Consider the following 16,775-nt stretch of genomic DNA (forward strand, 5'->3'; position numbering starts at 1 on the left):
GGGGAGGATGTGGGATGTAGGGAGGGAGAGAGGATGTGGGATGGAGGGAGGGAGGGAGCAGGCTGGCTGGGAGTGGATATAAAAGAGCAGAACGATTTCTCCGTGGGATATAGGACGGAGTAAGTGGAGCGGTAGGGAGGGAGTGTGTGTGCATGTGTCTGTGTGTTGTCTGTGTGTGTGCGCGCGCAAGGAGAGAGCGAGAGAGTGAGAGGAGAGAGAGAGAGAGAGAGAAAAAAGTGGAGGGGAGGGGAGAGAGATGAGAGAGGGAGGGAGGTGGGGGCGGTGAGGGTGGTTGTGGTGGTTAAGCTGCGAGCCACTCCGCTGCGCAGTGCCTCTTCCTCGCAGCCGTCGCAGCGTCGCGCACCGCTTCTCCTGCGCTCCGCCCAAGGTGAGCGCGCTCGAGGGAGAGCACGCCGGGCGTTCGCGTCGGATCCATCAGCTGCCGCGTCTGGGCAATAGCGGCGCAACCGCGGCCGTGGTTACCTCGTCTTGCAAAGTGATACGCGTTCAGTGTTGCAAACATCATAATCGTCATTATCACCACCACCACCACCACCCTCGCCGTCGACGCACCCGTCACCATCGCCACCATCATCATCATCATAACAACACAGCTGACTTGATCATATCGCCCACTGGGGTTTGGCAAGCGCGTGTTGTGATTTGTGGGGAGCGGTGGGCGCATCGGTTAGCGCGCTGCGCTGCGCCACCCGGTCACGCGAGTTCGATTCCAGCTCACGGACAACGCCAGCGACGATTGTCCGAACCGATCTCAGCCTCAAGTGAGTGGCTGCTGTGGGGTGTAAACATCCGTTGCGCCGTGCCGGGCTTCGTCGGTTCTCGCCAACAGCACTTGCCCTAGAAAGTGTGCCAAGGCTTTGCGGGGGATATTTGTCTGCGTATTAATTGTTGTACTCGCCGACACCCCGAGGGAGGGGGCTCGCAACGGTGACGCGAGCGTGAACTCCGCACGCGATATTTTTCATTCGCGAGCAACTCCGATTGAATTAGGATTTACCGTATTCCGATTAATGACATCGATCGAAATCGCTCCCCCGTCCCTCCCTCTCTCCCTCGCTGGCGCACGCATCTCCGTCGGGCGGGCACACGGGCGAAAAACCGAAGCCCTCGGAAACTCTCTCGATCCAAAGATCGCGCCTCTCCCTCGCCCGTCCCCTCTCGTGTCGATGTCAGTGCGAGAAAAAGAAGCCGAGAAAGCCGCCACGCATCAGCCCGCAATCACCAGGCGGGACCTTCCACGTGTTTGCTCCCAGAAGCGCTGTAGCTATTTCCTCGAGAAAGTCACACACCTCGAGAGAGAGAGCGCCGCCTGCAACTGCATAACCGTGCAATCTTTGCGCGCGTGGCCAATCCGATATAAATTAAATCAGCCCGCATTATTAATCTCACTGTATAATATAATTGGGATTTGTTTTTTTTTTAATCCTCGTTTGACACTCAGTTGGCCTAGCGGTCTTGTCGACTGATGTTACTCGGCGGAATTGGGCTCAGCAAGCGAACTCACTCCGGGGCGGTTTCGATCGGCCGAGTCTCATCGGCAGTGGCAGGCGTATTCAACAAACACTCGTAGGGTTACCGAGTGTTGGTGGTGAGGGCACTACCTCGAGTCTAGACGATGGGTACTGCCAGCGCAAACGCAATCCCGAATACACTGAAACAAGTGGGCCGGTCTGGGGCGTGGGTCGATTTATTATTACACAGAATGATCCTCAATAGCGCAACACGCATAGCCCGATCGTCAATTCGTTGCTGTATGCGGGTTTACCCCCTCGGCGTGTCGGTTATAAGATTCCGCTCACCATACTTTACCGCGCTGGTCAGTGCGGCTTGATTTTAAATTTCTTGATCGAAAATCGAACTGAGGTCGTCGAATTCGTGACAGCGATGTGCTAACCACTCCGCCACCGCTCCATCGCGCCGCATAATGAGCCTGATTTAATTCGGATAACCTGGCGCTAATGGTTATGTGTTAATCTTAATCACGAATGCCCAGGGGAGGTGGTGTGGGAGTCTGATTTGTTTCTGGGTACGTGATGTTATCTCCCTCGCCTGGTATACAGGAGGTCGTGGGTTCGATCCCGATCCTGACGCCTGTAAATTTGGAGTTTGCAAATTCTCCCCGCGGTCGCGTGGATTTTTATCCCGGTCATCCGGTTTTTACCTCCACATTTAGAATCGTGTCTTTAGAGTATTTGGCTGCTGCTTTGAATCCCCACGTAATACAAGCCACTTCGTTGAGCTATCATTTGTAATATCCAGGTCCGCTTCTGAAAAAGAGCTATATAGCTCAGTGGGCCTTACCTGGTAAAATAAAAAATAGTAAAATAAAAAAAACAATGCGATGGCAAATCGGTTCCTGTGAACCGCGATCATATCAACTCTCCGTCCAAACAAGGCCTAGCCGAGTCTCAATACTTTTTGTCGGCTAGGCTCCTGCATTGGGGAGGTGTTTGGCCAATTCCATTCGAGATGAGAGTTTTTGGTTTCACGGAGGAGAGGGGAGCCTGCGTAGCTCAACGGGGTTAGAACCTCAGAGGTTCCATGTGGTGGGCGTGGGTTTAAGGCCCTGTTTGTCTGTATAGATGCCTTCCGCGTGCTCAGGTTTCTTCCCATAGCTAATTTTTTTCGTCTACATATATAAACATTTACCTCATTGTAATTGGTATTGGTCAAATATCCCAATAAATTCGTGAATTGGGATTATACTTTTAGCTTCGCCTCCCGACTGCAAAAACTTAGTAGGAGTATTTGGCTGCTATAAATGTCCACGTGATAAGCCATTTCGTTGAGCTATCGTTAATGGCCAGGTCGCTTCTGAAAATTAGCTGCATAGCTCAGTGGACCTGACCTGGTAAAAAAAAAGTATAGTTTAGTTTAGAAATAAGAGTTTAGATTCAGTGAGGCTTTCCTGGGTGAAACAAGTGTAGTAGCAATAATACGGAGGTGGGGGAATCTAACCACGCAGTGTACGAGGGGATGACACCGCTATCTCCTCCTGACCACACCTCGACGCCCGACGTCTAAAACATCTGGCAAGACCTGGTGGCCAGCCATCCCGGAGGATCGAAAACTAATCAGGCGCAGAAATTGGTGGCACTGCTCTCTGAATCCGGTCACCCGAGTCTGAATCTTGGCCAATAATCTGACCGACGCGAAGAAATATGGTCCAGCATAGTCCAGCTGGGTCCAGTATGGTCCAGGATGGTCCAGTATGATCAAGCCATCACGAACACGGTGTACGGAGGTTTCGCTACCAATGTGTCGGTTAAAGGCTGTTGATTTACGTTTTATTAGAAAGGCGTTTGTCGTGTCTGTTCTGTAAAAGCACCATGCCTGATATAAATGTGCCTGCCTGCTTGCAATATCGTCGTCGTGGACATCAACATTGCCCGCATATCGTTCATTGATCGGGGCTTAATTTATGCCGGAGCTGCCCGTGGAACATTGCCCCCACTCCCACCCCGTTCAGTAATTTGGAAGTCAGTAGCTGGGGCGGGGGGTGGGGTCCTGAAAGTGTTCCATGGGAAATGAAACCCTGGTTGTGATTATATATTATTATGTTATATGTGCAGTTATCAAATAACCCACGTGTGCATTCGCCTCCCAACTATACCCAGCATCCACCCTTGCTATAAATCCAGATTTGATAAGGTCACGCGGTAACACGTGCACAGAGTTGAAGGAAGAAGAAGAATGGCCGTTTAATTTACGAATGCATGGCGCATAAATTGAAGTCTATTTTTTTTTATCACTTTGACTTCTAGGGATGAGGCGTCATTAATAGCGCATGATCAAAGGAATGCGGCGCTTTTGTGAAGTAAGAAAATAAACTATCCCGCAACAAACTTCACTTTAAATTGAGACTCGGACCGGCATTCTCCAGATTATACCTTCACTATCCCCCCCTACCCGATTTGTATAACTTTATTGACATTTAATGAGTACCATTTTGTGAGGATGTCAACAACACTATGGAAGATACTCTCCCCCGGCATGTGAATGTGGAATTTCCACTTCTGGCTTTTGGCCGTAAACAAGATATGAGCCACCAACTCAATGGTCCATCCGATCAAAATACCACTCTTTTCTTTTACGAATGTTGAACACCGGGCACAACACGTCCCGGGTGCCCCTTACTTATCCGGATGGGGCTTATAACACGGAGAATGCGGTAATCCCTCGTACGCGGCGCTTTAAAAATGTGATGAAGTGGGAGAGGACCCACGTGGAATGTTGGTGCAATTGATGTCACTTGAACGCCTCGCAACAGCAGGTATCATCGCTGCTGCTGCTACTGCTCGTGGCGAGAATTTCACCAACCAGAATATACACGGTGCATTAATATAAATGGAACAGTTGCTGCTTCAGCGATCTCCTACAATAAATAACAAGTGAAATAAAAAAAAGAGATATATTGTAGAATATATAATTATATATGTAAAAAAATAAAACGGGAATGTCTTTTGTATAAGAGAGCAAAGAGTATCGACGTTTCCAGCGGAACGTGGATTTATTTTTGGACCAAAATTGCCGCAAGGCACTTTGCTACTGGATATAAATAAGCATTGCCTTTATTTATAGCCGGTATGAAGGTAGAACAGAGGGTCCGAGAGGGACGAGCATCGCGTCAATTCGCAAGAGCGAGAAGACGGATTGGTAGCGGTCAGCGATGAACCGTGGGGATGGCGATGGCACGGGGAGGAGGCCGTCGTCTAGCAGTGAAGAGGCAATGGCTGCTGCTGCTGCTGCTGCTGATGATGATGATTGTTGTTTACCAGGTAGCGTACATTTACAGAAGCGGCCCGGCCACAAATGATGTATGTGCGTATGTTGAACTTGTTTCGCGCCGTACGTAGCCAACAGTGCTCATCGGATGTGCGGCGGACGGACAGCACACTAAACACGTGATCGCTCAACGAGGTGGCGAATCGTCGCGTGGAAATGTATCGCAGCCAGATGCTCTAAACGCCTCATTCTTAATGTGGAGGGAAGAACAGGAGGGGACCCCGAGAAAAATCCACGCGACCACGGGGAGAGAGAGAGAACCCGCAGACTCCACATAGTCAACAGGCGTCGGAGTCGGCATCGAACCCACGACCTCCTGCATACCAGGCGAGGCAGACAACGTCGCGCTGGTGATGATGCTGCGTTCACCTAGTCCAGGGGTCGGCAACCTACGGCTCCGGAGCCGCATGCGGCTCTTTACGGGCTGCTTCTTGACGATATGTACGTATGTACAGTATGTACTCAGATGCATTGCGGCTCTTGAAATACTGAATGTTGTACCGAATTGGAAAGAAATGGCTCTTCTTGTTATTTTGGTTGCCGACCCCTGACCTAGTCGACTTGTAACGCGTGCAAACAGCGGTGGGGCGGCATTCGGGGTGTATGATCAGGGCAGGAGACTTCATACGTTGTACGAACACGTCGTGGAGTTTGCATATAAAATATAATTCACGGAAATAAATGCCCCCTGTAGACTTGGTATGCTGTTGGGGGCAAGCGCTGTTAGCGAGCACCTATTATGGGTGCACGAAAGGTGCGGAGTGGCTGGGCATCGCGCTCGACGGCAGCTCTCCCCGGTGCTGACGTTAAGGTGCTCAGTTAAGGCTGAGTCGACGTAGGGGGGAGACAGGGACGCGGGGGCTCTTTCAGCGCTAAATCACTGTCTCCGAGCGCTCCCCCACAAATAGGTAACACTCATTCATACAGAACAGACACGCGTCACGTAATGGATCACTAACGACACACTCACACACATCCCGACGAGGTTATTACCAGAGGATTACAGTACTTTCAAGGGGCGCTAAATTCTTAATTTATCCGGGGCGCCAGCCAGCGATGTGCCGCCCCACGCCAGATCTGCCTGCATGGGGAGAGCGGGCGACTGTGGGGTTGGGTTGCTTCTTTGTCACAACAAAGACAAAGATCCACCGTATAGCACGAACAGACTGTTGGGGCAAGTGCTGTTAGCGAGCACCTATGAAGGCCGGAACGGTACACGAGGGGGTGGGTGGCCAGCAACACGCCCGACCGCCTTTGTCTCCCCAGTGGCGATGTTTACACATCGCACCAGGTACTCATTTGAGGCTGAGTCGACCTAGCGGAGGCCCAGTCCCGGTTCAGATAATCGTCACCGGTGTTGGCCGTGAGCGGGAACCGATCCCGGGTCGCCGGGTTCGTAGCGCAGAGTGGCGCTAACCGCTACGCCACCGCTCCCCTACAACGCGACTACTTCTATGTCACTCGCACACACGCACACAACAACAACAACCGCCATTCGCCACTATGTGTCGGTGACGTCACCACGACGCTTGTGCCAGGCTGTGTGCACATTGAAGCCACGCGAAGTGTCGAACGCCCGCTGGCAGGAGGTCACGGGGCAGACCCAGATGCCACAGGTCGACTGATTGAGACGAGTGGCTGATGAACCACCTGTGCCCCCTACTGTACCAACTTGCTGTGCTTTAGCCACCCGGCGCTTCGCTCGTTGTTGTGAGTGTCGCTCCTCCGCCATCCGTTGTTGTTGGAGGGCGACTGCCTCCAACTGCCCAGTAGCGTCCTTCACGAGCCTCCTCCACAGAGGCCGATCTTGACACCGCTGCTACCAGTCATCGGCAAGTCCACTCAGCTCCACGTCCTCTTGTACCACATCACTCCATCTCTTCTGTAGCCCGTGCCGCGCCCGTTTAGCCCCCTCGATCCGGCCGAACAAAAGCTGTTTAGGCATGCGGTGACTGGGCATGTGGGCTACATGACCCATCCAACGCAGCCTTGCACACGCACACACGCACACGCACACACGCACACACAGACACCTGTCCGCCCACACCGACGCCGCATCGCCTGTCGCTGCACGGCACGGTCGCGTTCATTGGAACGGTCGGACATTCGCTCGGCCGGAATAGCCCTGGGCGCGACAATTCGACGCGGTTGCAGCGCCGAGGATGCACCCACGGCTCTCATATGATGCGCGGCCGTGGTGCGGTGCGGGCGACGGACGCGTGATAATTAAACTAAATAAAAATAAAAAATTATTACATTTTACCAGGATGAGGCCCCACTGAGTTATGTAGCTTTTTTTCAGAAAGCGACCTGGCTGTGACATAACTCAACGAAGTGGCTTATCATAACGGGGACATTCACGGCAGTTGCCGAATGCTCTTAACGCGTGACGTCGATTCTAAATGTGGAGGGGAAAACCGGAGGACCGGAAGAAAAATCCACGCGACTACGGGAAGAGAGAGACAGAGAGAGAGAGAAACACGCAGACTCTAAATAGACAGCAGCAGGCTTCAGGGTCGGGATCGAACCTACGACTTCCTGCATACCAGGCGAGGGAGTTAACATCTCCTAGCCACGCCGGTGAGCGGTGGGAGGCGAGGGGAGGGGATTCCTGCGCCGGTTCGCTTCGCCTGTCACTCATCACGCCGATGTTAATCCATCGTCGGGGACTCAAACTCAGGTGGGCGGGTACCCAGATCAGCGTGTTCGCCACATAACAACAAGCGTCGAGTTCTGAGCCCCTTCCACGTTGTGCCTTCGAATTGCATCAGCGTCGCACGTGGTTTCCAGACTGTGCATTATTTATCAGACGAAGGAGGTTCTGCCTCCGAGAGCCAGAACAAAGCGTTCCTTGTGTTGTCATTGTTTCACTTTCGCCAACAACACCCCGTCCCCCACCCCATATTACTTTCATTATTTATTATTATTCTTAGATTTTTTTTCGGTAACGTCACCTAGGTAAAACATTTAAATTAATAAAAGTAAAATAAAAATAAAATAAAAATCACGACGTTTCGGAGGCAACACAAGCTTCCGTCTTCAGGTGGAACTGTCACAGCACGATAGCTACAGCTGTGACAGTTCCACCTGAAGACGGAAGCTTGTGTTGCCTCCGAAACGTCGTGATTTTTATTTTATTTTACTTTTATTAATTTAAATGTTTTACCTACGTGAATTTACCGAAACAAACCTAAGAATATGAATGCTTGCAGTCACGAAAGCTTCAAATCTAGAATTATTTATTATTGTTTACTGTCTAGGACACGTTCGCAACTTTTATTATCTGAGCCATTGCCGCGCGATTGTGCTGCGTGGCCACCACGGCGGGAGAGGCTTCAGCGTAGTTGCAAACACTACCTCGAGTGCAGCATGAGCACCTCCATATCATCGCGGTTGGCTACGTACGATGCGAAAGAAGTTCAACAGCATTGTGTACCCTTTTGAAATCCTTTATATTAAGTTCACTTGCGCGCTTGCTTGCTTGCTTACGACCGTGCAAATCTTTCGGTCGTTTTTTAACCCACTTCCCGTGATCCAATCGAGCTGACATTTTCCACACAGACTCGTTGTGCGTGACAATTACTTTTCGTGAAAATTTTTTCCTAAATTTTACACTTTTTAGGACAAAAATATTATATTTAATTACCAATTGCTTAATGGTTGCATGCAATCATCTGACCCATAGGTGGCAGCCATCTCTAGCCAGAGGACGAGAGGACTCTAGCCGCCACGCATATAAAGGATTTATAGTGAAAAACTTTGTTTTTACGGGTTAATTTTTTTTATTTTTCTCCAATGCACGCAACCGTGCACGGCATGGTCAGAAGCGGAATTAGGATTTGTACCGGTGGTATCCGGTGAGCTATAAATCCACTTTTTTTTCTGGTCACAGATGTCCGTGACAATCTGTTTAGCGCGCGACGATCGCCCATCTAAGCACGCGCGAGGCTCAAAACAATCCAGCTTTAGCTTCCGAGATCGGACGAGATCCAGGCTGCATTTCGCGTGGGGGGAGGATGGGGTGAGGAGAGATTCTCCCCGCGAGTTTCGATGTCTCGGCTGGTGGGTATTTGGATCGGTGATCGATCCCGGACGGGCACGTCAATTGCTGTGACCTGCTCCCCCGTCGGCTTCAAAACCTCAGCCAGCCCTCCCCGCATGGCGATTTTGTAAAAGCCAATTTCCGTGCGGGTTTTTTTTATTTCTTTGTTTTCAAACTCGGCGCAATTCAGTGCCAGGGGATGGCTGCTTGGGGGTTGGGGGCACAGTTCTACTTGAAGCAACCTGCCGAGGAGATAGCCAGAGAGTTTTCTCAGACCCACAACTCAGGCTTAAATAGACAGACTTCATCCAATGTCACGGAGCGGGGCACAGCCTCGTAGTGTGGTGGGGGGAGGGAGCGTGTGGGGGGGAGGGTGGCGAGGCGGGGGGGGGGTGAGCTCTCCACCTCCCCCATCTAAATTCCTCTGTTCCATTAAACAATGGGTGTTAGGGCCCATTCTCATAGCACGGTTGGCTACGTACGGTGTGAAAGAAGTTCACCATGGGCTCGTCCTGCTTTATCATCAAATAATATGTAAAACTTTGGCTGGCTGGCTGGACGGATGGTCGCATCCGAAAGACACGTGCGCGGTTGCTGGTGTTTGTTTAAAATTCGGTTAACATTGACTCTGACGTGCTCCCACCACCCTCTCGCCCCCTCCCCCCCCCCGATTCCTTACTTGTCCCTCTTTAAACAAGTCCTCGCTGCCGGGTTGCACCAGCAGCGGGCAAAGTGTGGGCAGGGGGAGGGGAGATCGTGCGCTGGCATACGTAGACACAACGCAGACGGCATGATGTATCGATAACAAATATATCACAAGCGCGGTGTCACTCCGCGAAATCCGCGAAGTGAGCGTTACGTATAAAATGCATTTTGAACAGCGCTGCGTAGTGTATAATGCATGTGACGTGCACCGTGTATATGATGTATATTAGACGCATTAGAATACCCTGTGAATGGATCTCACGAGTGATACTTATTCAAATGTATAATGCGCATTTCATCCTAGGATCGCAATGCCGCAAAATGCATGACAAGCAGGAAACCAAAACAGAACCGGGGGGGGGGGGGGGTGGGGAAGCGACCAAACTTGAGAGGGAAGGCCACTTTAAAGAGATGGGTTTTCAAAGCAGACTTAGATATATCTACCGACTCCGATCGCCTGATTCCAAGTGGCGAGGCGTTCCATAGCTTTTGGGTAGGCCACGCTAACCACGCTTGCCCGGTCACCAACAAAAAGCGGGGACCGCGCTGCACTGACAATGCTCGGAAAAAGATCGTCTCGAGACGTGACGCCGAGAGCACAATTCGGTTATACATTTGGGCAATATAATCAATAAAAATAAAATAATAATAAATGAAAAAAAAATCAATTTATTATTCTTTTATTTTTATTTTTTTACCTACGTGACTTTACCGAAAAAAACCTAAGAGTATGAATCCTTGCAGTCACGAAAGCTTCAAATCTAGAATCAATAAAATCAACCAAAAGTCCTAGAATGCAGTGCGTCTAGCAGCCCGTGTAATGTTTTCATTAAATGCGATAGAACATGGTGGTGACGCATATATAAATATTCATTTTCCCGTGCCATTTCGGGCACATTATTTCAAACGATTTTAAGCACCGAGTATCAGTAGCCCAGGGCAAATCTGCCATCGTCCAATTGGTCGAACGGGAGTGGAGATATGTCTGACGGAAACACACGCGGGTGAGTTTGTTGGCTGCTTTGAACGCAAACTTTCTGAGATCCTGAAAAAAAAATCACTGCACGATCGCTCGTTGCAAAGCGACAGGAAAAAAAAATTCGGAAACCCCCCAACTCCACGTGCTCTGGGCGTACTCGTGAGCTGGAGTTGCCGGCCGTGGGAGCCAAACCCGCGTGAGTTGACATCCAGTGATTCTCCCCGTGGTCTCACGATCCTCTGGTGTTTCTTTCCACATTGAGACTGAACATGCGTTTGGAGTAATTGGCTGCTATTCAGAATGAGAATGTTTACTTATACTGTGGGCGGGGGGGAATTCGATGAGCTGTAAAGCTCTTAGTCACAGATGATAAGCCACTTCGTTGAGCTATCATCTGTGGTCACGTCGATATTTATCTCAGTGGGACTCACCTGATTAAAGAAAACAGTTCATAGTTGAGTTTTGATAGTTTATAATGGCGAGTGAGATCTGCACCGGTCTTGGGGCCTCTCATCCCACTTCAGCCAGGCAAGCCCTACCGGTTCGCACGGATTGCTACGGACGGTGCGAAAAAAGTTGAACATACATACAATCTTACGTGCGTACCAACCCGCAATGCGTGACCTGCTGAGGCATGGACGAACAACCTCCCGGGCAAGACGGATAGGTGATGGGGCGGACCTCGTCCACCAGTGGGGACGTGGGATGGTGGGGGGAGGGGCGGGGTGGGGAGAGGTTGAGGTGGTGGGAGGGTGTCTTTGCTGCTGACCCTGATCTAATCATTGCTTGACGATGCGTAGCACTTAATCGTTGCCACTATGTTGGCAATGGCTCCAAATTGGTCGACATGGAACGCTTGGCCAGTGGAGCAAGTCATTGCAGCGATCTATTTTTGATTGACTTTATCAGATAGCTCACGCGGCACAATTCACACCGGGTATAGGTTTAGATGCTACGCATTAAACGTACAGAAATATAAATGACAAATACTGTATATGGCCCTTTGTCTATCCGCTGCTGGACGACGGCCTCTCCATGCCGTGTTAGTAGTGGAGGTTGTTTGACCATACTTCACCACGCTGGTCCGTACGGTTTATTGAAGGAAGAGCAGCCGAGGGCTGGTACATATATCACTCTGGCGATGTAAGGCTGTGGTCACGAATACAACTCATTAGAGATTACGATTAATCTTTTTTACGCGAGTTCCACGGTTTATTATGTCTATAATACGGTTCGCCAGTTCTGTGAAATATATATATGTGTCCAGGCCTCTGAGACTCTTTAATAGATTTTGAGAAGTTGATATATATGATAATTAGATTAGAGAATGGTTTGATGGAACTTTGAGAATTGCAAACTAGTCATTTATAATTTATCGCAGCTGTTTGTTCCTCCACTTCTGTAGTGTAAATTATACCCTATAAACGATGTGAATAAAAACAAACTAATTGCACTGAAAACTCTTTCATTGTGGTATATTGTATTGACACGAGCACACTTGAAAGCCCTCTTTAAAGTGAGACTAGGTCCTAATTGAGATTGCATTAATATTGAACAATAATTTAGAGTTTTTGTTGTCAATCCACTACTGGGGATTTTTTTTACCATACTTCACCACGCCAGTTCAGTGCAGCTTTGTGTACGGAAAGGGCCCATCGGACTGTATCAGCGACATCGCTCGCCCACTGATGTCACGGCCCTGGCTGGGAGTCGAGTCCGCACGGCGAAGTGCGCTAACCGCTGCACCACCACTCCACCACCTTCGAGAGAGGCCGAGTGCAGAGTTCCACCTGTGCACGATTGTCATCTACCCCGTCACCTGTGCGAGTGGCAGGTGAAGGGAGGCGAAATTGTACGAAGCTTCTTTCGTCTCACGGTGGCTGGGTACATGATTCGATGATTGATGATAGTTTTGTTCGGTGTTGCTTGGCCGCTTCGGTTTGTCTGCTGGGTGAATGGTTTATTAGCTCATGGAGGTGTAACAATTCCGCCCTCTACCCCCGGCAATCCAATGCATTGTCACGATTCACGGTCGCGATTCTATCCAATATTTAGGCGAGAAGGGCGGGGGGGGGGGTTAGTTAAATCACTGCGATGATCGTAGCTGCCTCGAGAGGATTGAAAGGTTACCGAGACCCCGTGTCTTATACCATGCAGCCAACCTCTCGATTACACACACATCACGGATACTTCACAACACATGCAAGTAATTCCAAACGTTGTTGCTTCCGCAAGTAATCACTGCACTTTGGCGACGTTTTCTGCGGCCACTTGACCACCGAGTCACCAATCCGTCGACGAGTGGAGAACGACTCAAAATGAAACCAGCCCCCATATTTATAACACACACACACACACGATATAATACTATATACCAGAGGTGGGACAAAGTCATTGTTATGCAAGTCCAAGTCGAGTCGCAAGTCATCAAATTCATGACTCGAGTCTGACTCGAGTCCAAGTCACATGACTCGAGTCCACATCTCATAGGTGGGACAAAGTCATTGTTATGCAAGTCCAAGTCGAGTCGCAAGTCATCAAATTCATGACTCGAGTCTGACTCGAGTCCAAGTCACATGACTCGAGTCCACACCTCTGCTATATACACATATTGTCGCAAGCACGGTTTGTCTCGGATGATCCGCCCACGGAAAATGAGCCGTTTATACGACTCGAAAGATATTGAGTTTCATTCCACGGGTTGGATCCAGAAGCGACGCAAATTGCTAAATCGTTATGCATCTATAGCAGCCCCGCTAGCACAGCCGACGCCTGCTGCCATGGTGGCTGCTGCTCCCTGCCACACGCTCCCTGCCACACGTGGCTCCACTACGCGAGCTGCAGATGTCACGCCAAGCCGACGGCGCAACGTTTCGCGTTGGGGTTTGTTCTCTCTCTCTCTGTCTCCCTCTGAGCTTCTTACCGATGGCAATGCAACTCTCGTATCCGTCACGTTACATCGCGAGAGCTGTGGTCTTGTTAAAAGTTCAAGTCAATTTACTGCCCGCCTTTCGTCGCTCGTACTGCACTCGGTCAATTGCCTTTTTTATGAAGGGCCACTTCCTCTCATTAACCTCTCATCGCCCCCTCCCCCCCGCCCCGGCCATAAATGCGGCATTCTCGACCGCTCCAGACCACTTCGTTTAAAAAGGGCGATTGCTATTCTCGCGTCCGCTGCACTGAAGAGGTGGCCATGGTGCTCAGGCGGGTGGGGCACATCTTGGGCTGGCACAGCGAGATCCAGACGAAGCAGTCGGCAACGTGGCGAGTTCCACGGGTCAGTTGTCCGTGATTAAGCCGAGCGCTCAGGTTGCGAGATCATCGGTGTGTTGTCCTTCCCCCGCACCTCCGATTAGCAAAGTTTGCTACGTACGGTGCAAAAGAAGTTCAACGTACGTACGTACATGGCCACAGAGCCGGCCAGCAATGGCTTAAATCGGAGATCCACACGCTCACACAGAGAGAGGGCCATCGATATAGATAGACCAATACAGACACTCATAGATTTACGTGGAGATGCATAAACTCGCGCAGAGACCCATAGATGTATACCGCGTGAGTTGTGATTAAACTGGCTTCGCAGGTGTCGTGAGATGATGGGGCGAACACAGCCGCCAATGACTGCGTACAAAGAAACCCCATCACGTTCCATTTGAGTTTTCAGTGAAATTGGCTTATTCCAGCTCTTAGAATGAAAACATGCTGGGTTTGATTGGCATATGATGATTTTTTTTAGCGTGTATATACAAATACAGTTGGGCCCACCTGATATGGATAAAGACGTCTGCCGATTTGATGTCAGAATTAGTTCTATGGGATCATATTCTAGAAGCATTCTTTGCCACAGGGTGATGCACCGCAGTCGTCGGATTCTGAATGAGAATTTCTTCATCTTACGACCCTGTAATACAATTGGGGGAAAAGGGGAAAAAAGACTTGTCATATGTAACTGTCCACCAAATGCAGGCGGTCAGGATCTGTGTAGTGACTTATGATACAGATTTGTCCGTATGTACCTATGACATTTGAGCCAATGCTAACGTTTAAAAATATATATTGGGATTTACACAGCGGCTAAACGTACGGTGCGAAAGAAGTTCAACATACATACGTCTCTGTTACTGGTAGGAACCACCTGGTTCCACCAGCCCACAGGGGATTATTTTGTCCGTCCGTCGTGCATCAAAAAATAGGAGGAGTGGGGCTGGGTGAAGAGGGGAGGGTGGGGAGAGGCTGGGTGGGGAGGGTAGGGAGGGGCTGGGTGGGGAGGGTGGAGCTGGGTGGGAGGTGGGAGGGGTGGGGCTGGGTGGGGAGGGGCTGGTCACCCCGTGGTGCCCTTATAAAACTCAACGTTTAACCTACTCACGCCGGCTTGTGCCCACCCTCACAGTCGGGCATATTTGCGGAATACACCACGCCGCCGTTGACCCTGGCCATTGACCGAGCAAGCCAACGTTACTACCAGCTCCCTCCGCAGGAATGTGTTTAACAATCACTGGGCGCGTGCAGCGTGGAGCGATTTAATTTGCATTTGAATGGGGGAGGAGTAAATTGGTGAACGCGGAAAGACGGAGCGTGCTGGTGTTGGTGGGGCGGTGGTTACGAGGACCGGGGTGGTTGGGGGATCCTGGGCGAAGTGCTGTTGTTTTATTTCCAAAGAGAATTCCTCCACGCACAATAACGTTCATTCCACCTGGCAGAACGCGGCCGTGTGCCTGTGTTCCAGCATTGCAGATTAGTATTATTATGAGTTTATATAAAAAAAAATATCACGGTGGCTGAACACATGGCCCAAGCGCCTAAAATCTCCGAGCGGCCAACAACAAACGGCGCTTTTTATAAAAGTTACAATTGATGAAGAGGTAAATACGTTTCTCGAATTGCGCTAAGGTCATTTATGATAAGAACAAGGCGATAAAGAAATGATGATGATAGTGCTCGGAGATGAAACTTATAAAGTGGAGCCGTGCGAGGGAACAAGCAGAGTGAGAAGTGTTGTGACCAGCGGTGCGGTGAGTGAGCGAGCGAGCTGGTGAGCGGGTGAGTGAGCTGGTGAGCGGGTGAGTGAGCTGGTGAGCGTGTGGGTGAGTGGTTGGAATGATAAGTGTTGTGACCTGCGGTGCGGTGTGGTGAGTGAGCGGGTGAGTGAGCGGGTGAGTGAGTTGGTGAGCGTGTGGGTGAGTGGTTAGAATGATAAGTGTTGTAGCTTGCAGTGCGGTGAGCTGGCAAGCGGATGAGTGTGTGGATGTGTGGGTGAGTCGGTGAGTGTGTGCGTGAGTTGGTGAGCGTGTGGGTGAGTTGGTGAGTGAGTTGGTGAGTGTGTACGTGAGTTGGTGAGTGTGTGGGTGAGTTGGCGAGTGTGCGTGAGTGGTGGGGTTAGTGGGTGTTTTGCGTCCTTGCGACCTGCAGCGTGGTGGTTTGAACGAAGTGTGGATGAGACGAAGCAGTCGGTGTAGTAGAGTCCGAGTCAGCAACGTGGGAGATGAATCGACGTGTCAAGTTCACGGTCACAGTGACCATGGTAGTAGCGATAGCGGAGTGATACGAAGGCGACTGACCAGGTGCCTGTCCACAACGTAGGCCGATGGGATATTGCCAACCGCAATCAGACTGCTCTGTGTTCAAGTTTGAGTCGTAAACTCGGATGCGTTAGCTCGGTAGTAATACTGCTACTAATAATCATGAGCCGTGATCGATCCACTGCTGGATAAAGGTCTGCCCAAGGTCACCGCTCACGATACTGCAACGAAAACAATCCATCTCGCTCCTACACGTGAGCTCATTTCGTTACTCCGTCTCCACGCCGTGACTAACTCTCGTGCGTGTTCATCCCCTCCCCCACCCCCCACTTTATTACCAAACCCTCCCCGAGACCTGAGATTCAAATTCAGGAGTCCGCTGAAAAATTGGGACGTTGGGCCAATTCCATTCACGAGCGTTTGGATTCGTGTGGGAATGAAACCGGAGGCGCCCAGAGAAATCGCACACGCAAGAGGGGGGGGGGGGTCAAAGCGAGAGCACCGCCCACACACGGATTCAGTCTTTTTTTTAGTTTCCCTGCCTGCCCCCCGTCTCTTATCAGCGTCGCAGTCCAAGCACGCAGCACTTGGCGTGTGTGCTGTGTATGCAGGAGGTCGTGGTTTCGATCCCGACCCTGACGCCTGCTGCTGTATATTTGGAGTTTGTGCGTCTCTCTCTCTCTCCCCGTGGTCGCGTGGATTTTTCTCCGGGTCCGGTTTTCCC

At 50.5% G+C, this 16,775-nt stretch overlaps 1 protein-coding gene across 1 annotated transcript in view; it reads left to right on the forward strand.

Annotated features, from left to right (window-relative positions):
* Positions 1-225: 225 nt before the first annotated feature.
* LOC144941963 (carbohydrate sulfotransferase 8-like) overlaps positions 226-16,775 on the forward strand; it is a 111,876-nt gene continuing 95,326 nt past the window's right edge. Inside the window, exon 1 of the mRNA XM_078868524.1 lies at positions 226-388. The gene's annotated coding sequence lies outside the window, so the exon portion shown is untranslated. The remainder of the gene's footprint in view (positions 389-16,775) is intronic.

Source organism: Lampetra fluviatilis, chromosome 26 (assembly GCF_964198595.1).
Source record: "Lampetra fluviatilis chromosome 26, kcLamFluv1.1, whole genome shotgun sequence".
In the NCBI taxonomy this organism is placed as follows: Eukaryota; Metazoa; Chordata; class Hyperoartia; order Petromyzontiformes; family Petromyzontidae; genus Lampetra; species Lampetra fluviatilis.